We start from the raw sequence: 14,562 nt of genomic DNA, 5'->3' as shown, positions 1-14,562 counted from the left end.
GGTAGGGTTATAAGTCATTTTTATTTTCTTCCTTGTGTGCATCATTTTTTAAATTTCTAAAATGAGCACATATTATTCTCATAATAAAAAATAAAGTCCAGTTTAGGGAGGGGAGAGTAAAAAAAAAAATTAAGAATTCTAAAAGAGCACCGTGCAGACAGATAGTTGACATTTGACTAAATCCCGTATCATCTGACCATTACTTGAGAGATTTTCCTGTTACACAACTTTTCTCATCTTTAATGAACTGAAGTAAAAGATCCAGACAAAGAAAGGGAAAAGATAGTTTGCCTTTATAATTTATTAGGAATCTTAGAGCAAGAACTGGAAAATGTCGTGAAATTATCTACCGTACTCTGAAGAACAGCCTCTACACTAACTAAAATGAATTTGCCGTGAGCACCAACACAATAACTATTTAAGCCCAAGTTAAATTACACTGAAACTAGTCTTGAATTTTTAGTTATTTCATATTACATCTTCTGAGGGATTGAAAGCTTAACACACCACCAAAAATCCTAATGACTAATCAAATCAGTGGCTGCAAAGCTGATGGAACTCACTGGAATTTGGTGTTTCCCCGAAGTCAAATCCATAAGCATAGAGATCTCTTCAGCCAACAACACATCCAGGGGTGGCGGGGCAGGGGGCGGGATCCACTGTGCCAGGCCCGGAAGAAAGCCCACTGATAGGAAAAGGACAGGACATCCTTGAGGGGGGACAACATTCCTTCTGTCTCCCTACCCTGTGACAATTCAGCGCTCTTCTGCAGGAACACAGCTAGTACTCTAAGCAGAGCTGGGATCCTCTGGTCATGGGGTGCTTGCTGTCCTTCGTGTATCAGATAACACTGACCAGTCCAGAGAACATTCTCTGCAGGAGGCAGTCGGTGCAGGGGCCATCACAGACAGACAGCCTGGTACTGAATTCCAACTTAGCCCCTCACTAGCTGTGTCACTGTGAGCCTTAGTCTTCTCACCCATGAGCAGACTTCTCACTCAATCTCATCTGTTTCACAAGAGAATTGGAGATAATATAAATAAGGTGTAAAAATGTATCTGCTATCAACAACTCCCATTACTGAGCACCTATAATGGGATCCCACACTTGCATTGCCAAATTGGGGTGACAGAGAAGACTGTGGTCACAGGAGAGAACAAAAGCAGCCAATCTACACAGGGCCATAAACCTGCTTTAGCCTAAGAGGCACTTGACTCTGACCAAGCCAATGCACTTAAGACACACAACACAGGTTGGGGAAATAATCCCAACACTTTCCTGAAAAAAACAGTAGGCAGGACTCTTCCAGCATTTCTCTCCATTTCTCCCCAAAATTAACATTCTCTCAAATAGAACAGATACTGTTATTTGTTCTACCAAAAACAAAAACCCTATAAAGCCCAACATCTAATATAGACCTAACTCTATGCCACAGACTACCTGTTGCAGAGGTCAGGCGGGGGCAACAGGCTCTTTTTCACCTCAGGTCAGGCTCTAACCACAAGAAGGCCAATGTTTATCTCATTTATCTTGAGCAGTTCAGAGGAAAGATTTAAAACATTCTCCGTAAGAGGCTTGAGGCTTGAGCAAAGGTTTGAAGCCTGAGTTAACCCAAGTCCTTAGGACAACTCTGATGCACCAGAGTGGGTTTTTTCCTTTATTCGGCATATTTTTTGGAACTTATTTTTAGTTCAAAGAGGATGAGGAATTGCTTTCTGGCTCTATCACAAACTCTGAACACCATTTACCTTAAAGAACATACTAATATCTTACTTCCACACTGATGGTTGCCAGAGGGGGGCGAGATAAGTGAAAAGGTAAAGGGAAATAAGAGGTATAAACTTCCAGTTATAAAATAAATAAGCCATGGAGATATAGTGTATAGCACAGGGAACACAGTCAAAAATATTATGCCCTGGCCAGGTAGCTCGCTTGGTTACAGCATCATCCCAATGCACCAAAGTTGCAGGCTCTGTCCCTGGTTGGGGCTCATACAAGAATCAACCAATGAATGGCATCAATGATGGAACAACACTTTCTCTGTCTTTCTCTCTCTCTCTCTATCTCTCTCTCTCTCTCTCTGTCTCCCCCTCCCTCCCCCTTACCTCTCGCCCTCTGAAATCAATTAAAAATTTAAAAAATTATTGTAGTAACCGCACAGTGATGGATGATTACTAGACTCAGTGTGGTTATCACATAACAAGGTATGTAAATGTTGAATCACTGTGTTGTAAACCTGAAGTTAATATAATATTGTATGTCAATTATACTTTAATTTTAAACAACTTAAGTATATGATTCCAATCCAGAATAAAACAATAACAACTGTGAGCAAAATCACTACATAACTCAAGTAAATAAAAGTCACTCAGGAAAAGAAAAGTAACAGGATTAAGTATGCCTCCCATCTGAACTCATAGCCACCAATTTTCTTCTGCATTCATCCTCTACTTTATTAAAAAATTTGCCTCCACTGTTGAAGAAAAAAGAGGACAAACAAAACATAATTTAGACTTCAAAACAGAAAAGCAATAAGTAAACTCAAGTATGTATTGAATTTCCATTTATTCAACAAACATTCATTGGGCACCTAGTGCATTACACTGAGAGTAAACAAAGATGAATAATTTATAATTTCTGGCTTTAAGAAACTCATAGCTTAGAGAAGATTCTGAAACAATTATCTGAGAGAACACACAGTGATACAAATAAGGTCTGGGAAAGGGGCTAAGGGAGAAAGCACCCCGGGGGGAAAGGGAAGATAGGAAACATCATCAGGACAGGTTTGCAGAGAGAGCAATTAACTCAACGTTGAGGGTTCACCAGGTGCAGGCTGAACAGAGGCAAAGACATGATGATAAGAAAGAATATTCCATTTTCAAGAACAAGAGGGTGTGATATGCCTGCAGCATAGGACGCTATGCAGTACTCGTAAGTGAGAAGGTGAGGAGACGGAACGGGCAGCAGGGGTAAATCTGTGGAGACCTTATATGCCATTCAGAGGCCTTGGGCCTTTGTCCAGTAGACAGTGAATTGCCAAGGAAGGCTCTGAAGTGTGTTTGTTGGTTATATACTGTGCTATAAGGACTGTGCTAGTTCAGTTCATACACGTTACATTAGTTCTTACAACATTTCTAGTAGGATGAGACCGAATCACATTGCATTTAAAGAAAACCATTCTCCCATTCCTAGTTCCTTGAAGCAGGGGTGGGAGATAAACTGAAAGGACATGCATCAGGGAAGGAAATCAGGAGACTGAACATAAACATCCAGAAATAAACTCCTAAGGGTATATGCCAAACCTATCACAGTGACAATGGAGTGGGGAGCACAAGAGTCTACACACATCTGGGAGGGAAAACTGCTAAGATGATTGCCCCCCGCAGCGGCACCCCTTAATTTCTGCCATGTAGGAGAAAGCACCTCTGCCAGGGATCACACCACCGTCTTGGCTAGGAAGAGGCCCACACGGCAACTGGCCCTCCTGGCCACTTGCGAGCAGTCCCAAGGAGCCCTTCATACTCCAGTGGCCACCAGGCCATCAGGAGATGCCCTAGGGCTACAGTAACTCTGAGGAGACTTTTGCTCACCTTGGCTACCAAGTCAACAAGAGCTGCCACAAGGTCTTCACCCAGCTTCTTCTGAGACATCACAGGACTAATTCCAGCATGCCCCACAATCCTCTTTACCTCAGTTCTCACCAAAAGCCCAATCTGCCCCATTTTTCGCCTCCTCAGCCCTCCCCACTGCCCATTCTGTCCTTTGAAACTCAATATCTACCCTCCACAAACTCCATATTGTTCTCTTCTCTGAATGTTCCTTTCATTAGGCAAAACCCGAAAACAGGGAGAAGGCAAGATTTAACCTGAATTTTGAAGGCTGAAGCCTATTAACACTGTTTGTCCAGCATTCCATCAAGGGAAGATTGTTTATACACTCACATTTAAGTCAAATGTTCAGCCAGTATAAATAGGGATGGCTGTACCAGTTGTTGAAATATCAAAATGTCTCTGAACCAGATAGTAAGTAGATCCTTTCCAGAGACCATCTGTGATCCAGTGATTAAAGAGTTAATGTCTAGCTTCACAAAAGGCACCCAGCACCCTGCCAGACTAAAAGCTTGCATCTGTGATTCCCATTCCACTTGAATTGTAAATACTTTGAGTAACACCCCAGCTCCTATCCCAAAAATCCCCCAGCCTGGAGATAGACTAAATGTCTATCCTTTTACCTTCCAATTTCTCCCCTGTCCTCTTCCAAAAATATTACCACCCATTATCCCACCTGGCTGTCATCCACTCATCTACTGCTGTTTGCCCTCATTCACTGATGATCTGAGCACCTGGCTGTTTCCCTTCCCAAACTTGTACCTCTCCTCACTCTTGCTGTCTTCTACATTTCCATGGAGCCTCCAGTTCCTAAACCAGCTCACCTCCGATGATCTTCTCTTTGACCCTGTCTCAGCCCCCCACTCTCATTGGTATAACCTCTGAGTTGACATCTTGATTACTTGCACCAGCTCTGAGACTTCAAGCATCCCATGCTGTGAACACCCCCTTCCCTTCTTCCAGGTCATCTACTCTGGTATTCCAGAAGCTTCTTGGCAGTATCTGCTTTCCAATCCATTGACCCTACCATGTCTTCCACTATCACTTACACCCTCATTTTCATTTCTTCAGAGTTTAGGGTCAAGACCCATCATCGTAATCTCTCCTTTGTAAGCCCCCTTAAGTCCCCTGGTTCTCTCTTCCTGTTTCTCAACTGCCTAACCAATCCTTAAATGAAGCCCAACCATTTGCCTGCTCCAAGCCTCCACCTGAAAAAATGCTTGGAGAAAAACACATAACCACAACTAGCCTCAATTCAAAGTCATGTTCCAAATCTCTAATTGGCACTTCCTAGAGATGTTTCAAAATAGCCATTTCAAATCCTTTCCCAAACCAGTTTCACCCCTCCCCACCCCAACATTATCAAACTTCCTTGGTAAATAAAACTGCATCTTCCCACCACTCAAACCATGACTTTTCAGTACCTACCTATTCTCTCTGCAGTCCTTTTTTTTTTTCTTTTTATGATTTTATTTATTTATTTTAGAGAGGGGAAGGGAGGGAAGGAGAGAGAGAAACATCAATGTGTGGTTGCCTCTCACGCACCCCTCATTGGGGACCTGGCCCGCAACCCAGGCATGTGCCCTGACCCTTTGGTTCACAGGCTGGCGCTCAATCCACTGAGCCACAGCAGCCACGGCTCTGCAGTCCTTCTTTTTATTATGAATGTAACCACCAACCTCTTCATTTGTGCCCTAGATCTCGTCACTTCCTGACTCTTTAAGATTCATACTCCAACATTTATACATCACTCTCTCCTGTCTTCAGCAGTCTTTCCTCATTCCTTAATCATTCTATCATTTCTTCTCTACTGAAGCTCATGCTATTACTCTTTGGTGCTAACACACTCTCCCTTAACCAACATCTCCTTCCAAGAACTTTTCCATTTCCGTGGGGCTCTTCACAACAAAATTTCTTTAAGGAGTTGTCTGTAAGCACTGTCTCTACTTCCACAACTCAGTCTAATAACCTTTTATCCCAGCTTCTACTTATACTGTATGATGGATTGTTAAAATCACAAATGGCCTCCTTCCACCAAATGTAATCTCTACAACTGACACATCTCCTTCAAAAATATTTGAACTCAAGTTCAGGGATACCACCTCTCCTCATTTCCTTCCTTCCCCACTGGCAGCTCCTCCTCTTGTAAATAATTCAGTGCTCCTAGTGGCCCCCTTCCCCATCTGTACATTCTCTATGGTTAAGTCCATCCAGTACCAAATACAACCTACACAAATAACACCTAACTGTATCTTCAGCCAAAACTGCACACAGAATCTCCAAATTCCACTAATCCAATTGCCTGACATCTTCCAAGAAATTTCCAATAAGCACCTCAACCCTAACACAACCCAAAACAGAATTTTATATCTCCCATCAGGCCCGCTTCTCTCCCAATTCTCCCTTTCTCCATTTATGGTCCAGTCCCTCAAGTTATAAATGTAACCTTTTGGAGAGTGGGGAGAGATGGTGAGTCCTGTCTTGACTGTGGGACATCCAAGTAGAAATGTCCACTGAGTCTGAACTCAAGGAAGAGCTCTGGGTAGTGACTTTGACTTGAGAAGCACTGAAATGAGATATAGTAGATAAATTTGATCAGGCGAGAGCATCTACAATGAGAAGAGAGTGAATTAAGGAACAGACCCCGGGAGTGCCAATATGAAGAAGAATGCTCAGAAAGATCCATCAGTAGTAGTCCAAAAGAAAACCAAAGAATCACAGTAGTCTAGTGAAAGTTCACTTCACAAAGGAGGGAATGAGCAACATCACAGAAATGTCAAGCAAGCTAGGAAGACATCAGTATCACAACAAGAACAGATTCATCTAAGGTAGAAGCCAAATTTCCAACAGCTGTAGAGTAACTGGAAGGTGTAGAAGTAGAAATATTTTTTGTCAAATCAGCAAAAAATACATTTTTTGGTGTGCCATAGAATTTTGGTAATTAGTTTATGTGTGCCATGAGATGAAAAAGGTTGAAAATCACTGCTCTGCGGGATGGCAGAGTCACAAAATACAAGGTTCCAGGGTACCTCAGTCATCCAGTGGAGGGAAGCCACTCACCACCACCAAGACATGGCCTGTTGTGTTTGTGCTTTAATCTATTTTCAGGTCTTTCTGTAATGGCAGTTCGGTCTGCTCTAACCACTATCAATCACTTTCTGATTTTAAAAAAATGCACAGACAGGTAGGGTACAAGGGTCAAAGAAAATGCCAAAGATTCGGAAAAATTATGGCAAGAAATGGAAGAAGGTGCTATCTAGGAACAGGTGCAAGAACTATCTCGTGACTGCAGCTGGAGAACATAAATTTGTATGTATTGCCAATTGGCATGAGTGTTCATTTTCCCAGTATCATTCATAAACCCAGGTGTAGGCGTACAAAAGGCAGATTGATATCAAGTCATAGGTTATTTCCACATCTGTTAAGACTAAAGATGATTTTAACAATGTCATGGGTTCCTAGAAGTCAAATCAAAAGGAATATTGTTTTAGGAGGGTACACTGTGCTATGCATTCAATGTCTGAGTAAGTTCAGCATCATGGGTGGAAACTGTTGAACCAAAGGGTAAAGTATTAGAAAGTGGAAGTGTTAAAAGGTAAAGTTCAACAAGTACAGGAATGGAATCCAAAGTAGCAAAATTCAAGGAACACGTTAAAGATAACGCAAGAAGGATTCTCTCATGATTCTATTTCTTTACAGTTTTCAAGGGAGATGACAGATATGATGTGCAGAGTGCTTAGCACAGTGCCCGGAATACAGTGATTGCTCAATAAATGACACTTATTACCATTTATCATAAGTAATAAAAAGACATAGAGTTGGGTTAGCTCTCGAACCCCCTTCCTATTTTAAAACTCTATGAATCTCTATTTTTAGATAAATCACCCAGCTATTTAATGGTGGGCTAGAGTGGGGTAAAGGGGTTAATACTAGCAAATAGTAATGAAAGAAATGTGAAAATATACTTGCTATGACAGATCCTATGTACATAAGCCAGGAGGGAGATCAAGGAACACTGCATCTTCCAGATACAAATGCTACCTCTAGAGAGGCTGAGAGAAGCAAATCCCAAACTCAGGTAAGTAAGAATGAAAGTTAGGGTCCAGCAGTGAACAGAACCCACTGGCCAAAACTGCCTTCCCCTTGGGCAGGACAGAGTAATAAAACACTCCATGCTTTCTGATGGGCTTTAAGTTCCAAGCAGTCCAGCCACCTCATTTTACAGAGGAAGAAAGTGAACATTTCAGAGACTGGCCAAAGGCTCACTTAAGTGGCCATGACAGATGCAGAAAGGCAAACACCGCTCCCCAAAACTTTTCTACCTAGCCTGCATAAATGGTTCCCGAGGTTTTGTCCCTTAGAATCCAGAAACCTTTGAGAAGGTGGCATGTTAGTTTTATCAACCATCTTGTTATGACTTTATTTTCTGGATTCTTTCTTGGAGACTGGATTAAGTGGGCAGCTGGGGGAGAAGGGAGAAATTTGTGAAGCAAAGGGAGCCTAGGAGCTCTGACAAAGGGGGCTGAGCCCTCAGGGGCTATTAGATGACCTCCTCATTTGTACATTCCCCAACTGATTTTCATGAACTGCTTTTATAACTTTGGTTCAAATGCAGTTTTCCTTCCCTCCTCCTCAATATCCTTTAGATATCGAAACTGCCCAACAGGTAGAGAGATAGGGGAGGCCTGAAAAAGATAAAGTATCCAGTTTAACTGATTATCTGAGATGCACCTGCCCGTGTGTTATCTAATGTCTAATCACATCCAACCTATTTCTATCACTTACTTCTTGAGTAATTAAGTGATGAATGAATTACGAGACAGTCATTCATTCAACAACTATTTACTCACTGTCCCCCACATGCCATATACATGGGTGGGACATGTGAGGTGTACAAGATTGTGTAAGATCCAGCTTTTCTTATGCATGAGGTTCTGTGGGAAAGGAAATGATGTATGTTTAATTATCATACACAGAAGTAAATGTGAGACTTGTGAGTGGCATAAAAAGAGTAGTTGAAGGGCTCAGGAAATGTACATACCCATTGCAGCACTATTTATAATAGCCAAGATGTGAGAGCAACCTAAGTGTCCATTGATAGATAAATGGATAAAGATGTAGTATATATTTACAATGGAATATTATTCAGCCATAAAATAAAATAAAATACTGCCATTTGTGTAACATAGATGGACCTGAAGGGTATTACGCTACATGAAATAAGTTGGACAGAGAAAAACAAATACTACATGATTTCACTGATACGTGAAACCTAAAAAAAGCAAACAAACAAAATAAGAAGAGACTCATAAAAACAGAGAGCAATCTGATGGTGGCCCGAGGGGAGGGGTGGAGGGGTGGGTATAACAGGTGAAGGGGAATGTAGTCAACAACACTGCGGTAACTTTGCATGGGGACACATTATTACTATTAGTGTGGTGGTCACACCGTAAGGTATATATAAACGTCAAATCACTACATTGTACATTTGAAGCTAATATGCCAACTACACTTAAGCTTTTTAAAAAATAGAATTTAAGACCAAAAAAAGAAAAAAAAGAAAATGTAATAATACTTCTGACTGGGGCTGTGAGGTAAAGCATCATGAAAACGGCAGCCAGTGGTCAGAACATTCAAGGACTGGTAGGATTTCGAAAGGGTAAAGTAGGAGGAAGAGCATTACCATAGGGTCAGCAGGAAGAATAATATAGATTAAGAGAACTCTAAGTAGTCCATTTTGGCTGGATCGCGAGGAAGATAAAGGAAGAAACTTAAACTTGGGGAAAGACTGGAGAAGTCCATAAATTCCAAGACAAGTATTTAGAACTTGATCCAATAGGACAGAGTGAGCCACGGAAGGGTGGAACAGAGAGTGCTATGATCAAAGCAATTTTGACATTATTACCACAATGAAAAAAAAATCCTTTACTCCATTTAAAAGGAAAATGACTTATGGGAACTTAGTACTCTAAGCTGCAGTATTTTTACCACTTTTCAAATGCATTAAGAAGATTATTATGCATTAATGAAATCATAATTGCATAAAATCTTAACCAAAATTTTCCTAAAATATTTACCTTGAACATACTTTTGTTCCTGTTGTGTATAACCACTGACCTTAGAGGTCACTGCCAGACATAAGGTGAGTAATAAAGCTTTCTAAGCTATGTCAACAGGTCATACTCAGAGCCTGTCTCAATTGACAGCAGCAGCTTCTAGAAATCCCATTTTCAGAAAACAGTCTCTCTATTAGCTTATGGGGTTTGTTTTCTCCGTTATATTAAAGTTTTTCACAGAATATAGGTAGGTCATCAAGTATGAGATTCCACAGAGGACATATCACTATGTTAAAAATATGAGGCTTGCCCTGGCTGGTGTGACTCAGTTGGTTGGGCATCAGTCCGCAAACCGTAAGGTCGATGGGTTTGGTTCCTGGTCAGGGCACATAGCTAGGCTGGGGTTTGGTCCCTGGTTCAGGCGCCTCCGAAAGGCAACCAATTGATGTTTCTCTCTCACATCGATGTTCCTTTACAACATGCCCTTTATTAGTTTCCTCTTCCTGTATGGTGCAATTTCCAAATTTTCTTCTTACTTCAAAGGCGATGAGTCCTGACGGAGTTATTATCTAAGTATTTTGATGAACATCGAAAACCACTTTGATGGGGGTGGGGGAGGGAGGTGGGTTCAGCTGGGGGGGGGAGGGAAGGGGAGAAAAGGCATACAACTGTAATTGAATAACAATAAAAATTGGAAAAAAAAAAAGAAAACCACTTTGATAATACCTTCTTAGTTTAATTCCATTCAGTCCTTCTCTATCTCCCAAAACAATAATCCTGAAATTAGCCAGTTGTGGAGGTCCCAAACCTAATGACTAGTAATTTTCCCCTGAAACTTCAAATGAAAACTATATCCCATCGTACACAATTCAATAGAGTAATAGGCCATCCGACATGATTTTATGCAAGTAAAATGTTAAAAGTGGCAACTCCAATTCTGGGCTTTAAAACTTCACAGACATAGCGAAAAGTATTATTTACTACACATACAGAATTTCACCATAGGTTTCTAATATACTTTTCCATAGAAAGTTAATTTTTGAAAGTATATAATTGTGCTGGCTTTTTACTACACTGTAATACAAAACAGAAAACATTCCTGAAACAAAAATGATCTTTTGCTGTAATCTTCAGGAAACTTTAAGTCTCCCTGTTGCTAAAATGACATTCTCTTCACCACAGAACTGTCTCCAGTACTTGAGCCCATTTTAACATCTCCCTTCCATAACCGCAAGAGTTAAAAGTCAACATTCTACCACTGGGTATATGATTATGCAAGATCTTTTGTTAGTCCCTAATTGTTTTACATCTATATGTTTTACCTTGTTAAAGAAATCCAAACTTCTCAAAAGCAGGATAAACCATACATTTTCTTTACCTGGCACTTGTTACTATATAATGCTGCAAAAGCCCACAGAAAACTTCATTAAGAAGCCCAGTGTGACATACATTCAGTTTCTAATGCTCTTTCTGAAGTGTGGTTTCTGTACTTAGGACAACCTAGTGAATTCAGGTAATGACAAAACAGAAAGAATCACGTCTTGGAAAACCGAAGCAGAAACACCATCACATTTAAAAAATAATAATAATAGAGGAGAAATTACGTGATGATCTAGAAATTACTTCCCTTCTCTAACAACCATAGTTGTCACTACCTTCCCCACCTCCAGCCCCCAATCACACACACCAAAGAGGAGAAAGCCTGGATAATTCATGCACAGCATACAAGAGCTAAATTATCTAGCTAACTATACTCTTTGCCCAGATCTTCTCTTTATAAGTGTAAAAAGAAAATATATAAGAAGGAAGGAAGCTAATATTTTTTCCACATTTCCCAAGGATATAATTGAGGCTCAGTGAGTTTCAATAGGTTACCTAAGGTCAAAGTTTTTGGTTTTCTTCCTCCTACTCCAGTTAGAGTTTAAACCCACAGTTTAGTCACTCACTGAGAAAACATTTACTGAGCACTTACTACACGCTAGTCAACCCTCTAGGCATTAGAAATACAAAAGTGTGTGAGGCTGACAAAGTCCTCTCACAAAGCTAAAATGCTAGTGAGGAAAGACAGAAAACAAATTACAAAACTTGATAATTTCAGAGTTACAATAGTTCACCAATATGATTTTTGTACAGTGATACTGAATTTTTTTTAATATCCATGAGATTAAATAGTTGCAAAAACTGAACACGGAGGAGGGGTGTAAAACTCACTGACAATTGGTATCATTGTGGCCCTACTGTCAACTACTAAGCCACACCATTGCAACTTTTAATAAACGACAGGGAAAGCACTGGCTGGTGTGGCTCAGTGGATTGAGTGCCAGCCTGCGAACCAAAGGGTTGTTGGTTCGATTCCCAGTCAGGGCACATGCCTAGGTTGTAGGCCAGGTCCCCGGTCGGGAAAGTGCAATGTTTCTCTTCCTCTCTTTTCTCTTCTCTTCCCCTCTCTCTAAAAATAAATAAATAGAATCTTTAAAAATAAAAAATAATAAATCAGAGGGAGAAGCACAGCTTTAACACTGTTCAGAATTTCTTTACAAAGTGACTATGTGAGATATCAGAATGAACAGCTCTACCAGTGTTGGTTCTCAAACCCCAAATTCCACCTTTTACCCATCATTCACTAAAGAACTGGGAAATTATTTGAAGAGTTGATTTGTAAAATCGAAGGAGTGTTACAACTTGACATATGCCCCAATGAGAAACACATCATTAGGTGCCCCAGGCTACACATGGTATCCATTGAGCAAAGGCATCCAGCTCTCAGCAGAAGGCCAGCAAACCCTGTAGGACTCTGAGACCAGGGCACTCAGCAGCGACCAGGAAGTGCTTGGCCCCAGTTTGGCAATTACCATTACCTTCCACACTCCAAAAAGAAACTTCCTATCTCCTAAACTTGGAACATGTGCAAAATTCTAACTGCTCAGTTTTAAGCAATAAAAATGTGTTGCGACTTACCCTTCCTTCCCTCACCTAGTTGTACAAGTGTAAGTTGACTAAATTAGCTGCTAGCTATTTCTATAGCGACCGTTCGTGATATTTATAATGTGTTGTGTAATTTGGGTTGGCCCCTGCCACGACGACTCGGTGAGAATTTGTGTTTGTAAATTACTCTGGAACTCCTACGGAAGGCCGTCGGAGACTGAATGGCCTGCACGACGAGGAAGGCAGTCTGGACACCAGCTGCTAAGAAGCACTTCATTCACAGGCTGTACCTTCCTGCCAACGCATTCTTTGCAATCTCCTTTTTGCTGAATAGAAGTTACTATTGGGGAGTGAAGGCTGCTTCAAGTTCATCAGCTTACGCCTTCCACTTCCTCCTAGAACTGTCAACCTCCAGCACCTAAGGATCTCAAAGAAGCCTCAACGCCCATCTACTTTTTCCCTATCTTGCTTCCGAAGGGAGCGTAGACCCTCATCAGAGGAGCGACTTCCACAGCCAAAAGTTTGCAGTAAACTTTCAGTTAGATACCAACCCTTCCCCCAAAAGTCCTGCCACTGTACTAAAGGGGCGAATGTATTACTACACCCCACCGCCCCACAAATGTAAACGGCTTAAGCCCTAGATAAGAATGGGTCCCCGCTTCTGTTGCTGGGGGAAAATTCTAAATCTCTCTCCAGATTCCCGCCACCACCCACCCCAACACCGGAGTCAAAGCACCCTGGCCGGGATCCGAAAGGGACCTCTTCAACGCTGGGTGGAGGGAACGGGGGTCTCCCAGGGAGCACACACCTGAGACTAATCCGGTGGCGCGAGGGAAGAGAGGGCAGGAGCACCAGGTTCCTCCGGCCGGGGCGGAGTGGATCTCCCTGGGAATCAGAGCCTCGGCCCGAGGACTCGCGGCGAGGAGCGCGTGGATGTCACTCCCAGGCAGGCTGAGCCAGTGTAACCCGACGCTCCCGGCGCCACCGCGCCCGCTCCCGCCAGGCAACTTCCTGCTCCCGCTCCCGCCCCTCCTCCCCCCACCCCGCCCCCGGGGGTTGGCCTGGGCGGCGCGGACGCCGCTCCCGCGGGCTGGGCCCGGGATCCCCCGGCCCGGCCGGGAAACGCGGAAGTGGAGGCGGGAGCTGGGGCGCGGGGCAGAGGGGAGCCTGCGAACCCGCCTGCGGCGAGTAGCAAGGTGTCTGCCGCCCAGTGAACGTCACTGGCCGGGGCCGCGGGGACCCGAGGCTCACTGGGTGGGGTCGCGGTGCGGCGGCTGCGTTGGCCTTCGCCCCAAGCGGCGGCTGTTCCTGCCCTCCGCCCTGCCTCGGCAGTCGGCTGCCAGGCAGGAAAGCCTCGGCCAGACTAGGCCCGGGGAAGATGGTGTCGCATTGCCACTGCCCTCCACCTTCCGAGCCGCCCTCGCTCCCTGCCCGGGAGAGGAGACTCGCCCACTTGCACGCCGGCAGGGTTGGCTTACCTGATTTCTCGTCACCGGCCCACGAGTCTGGCTTCCCCCTGCTCTGTAGGCAGGCTTCCTTCGGCCTAGAAGTGCGTCTGGGAGGCGGGCGCCCCCCGGAACCCCGCCGTCAGAGCTCTGAGCCCTTGCTGTGGGGGCGCGCGTGGCCTCCTGACTCCTCGCCTGCGTGTCAGCCTAGGGACCCACAGGGAAGACCAAGCCCAAGGACGGGGGGAGGGGGAGAGATGCTGAGCGCGGGCTCCTCAGGCCCAGCCTTGAACAGGTGGGGGGAGGCCGTGAGCCCTGCAGTTGAGCAGCTGGCTTCCCATTTGCACCCCCCAAAACCAACCCTGCCCACTGAGCATGCCCAGCTAATTTGTTGGAACTACAAGTGTTAGGGCAGACGAGGTGGACCCCAAGGAGGGTGCAGATGGGGTTCAAATGGGCCCCATTTCTTTAAAACCTTTCCTTCGAAGACCTCTGGGCGCTTTACAAATATCATTTGTTGGAAAATAC

General features: G+C 43.5%; 1 protein-coding gene across 2 annotated transcripts in view; it reads right to left on the bottom strand.

The window, feature by feature from the left end:
• GPD2 (glycerol-3-phosphate dehydrogenase 2) overlaps window positions 1-14,286 on the bottom strand; it is a 129,166-nt gene extending 114,880 nt beyond the window's left edge. The window contains exon 1 of one of the 2 annotated variants that reach the window (XM_053918684.2): window positions 14,068-14,286. The gene's annotated coding sequence lies outside the window, so the exon portion shown is untranslated. Of the gene's footprint in view, window positions 1-13,397; window positions 13,590-14,067 lie in introns of those variants that run through there. The other variant, XM_024579930.4, reaches the window with a different exon arrangement.
• Between the last annotated feature and the right edge of the window lie 276 nt (window positions 14,287-14,562).

Source organism: Desmodus rotundus, chromosome 2 (genome assembly GCF_022682495.2).
Source record: "Desmodus rotundus isolate HL8 chromosome 2, HLdesRot8A.1, whole genome shotgun sequence".
Classification (NCBI taxonomy): Eukaryota; Metazoa; Chordata; class Mammalia; order Chiroptera; family Phyllostomidae; genus Desmodus; species Desmodus rotundus.
The sequence above is the reverse complement of the archived record's forward strand: the minus strand, read 5'-3'. Positions and strand labels throughout refer to the sequence as shown.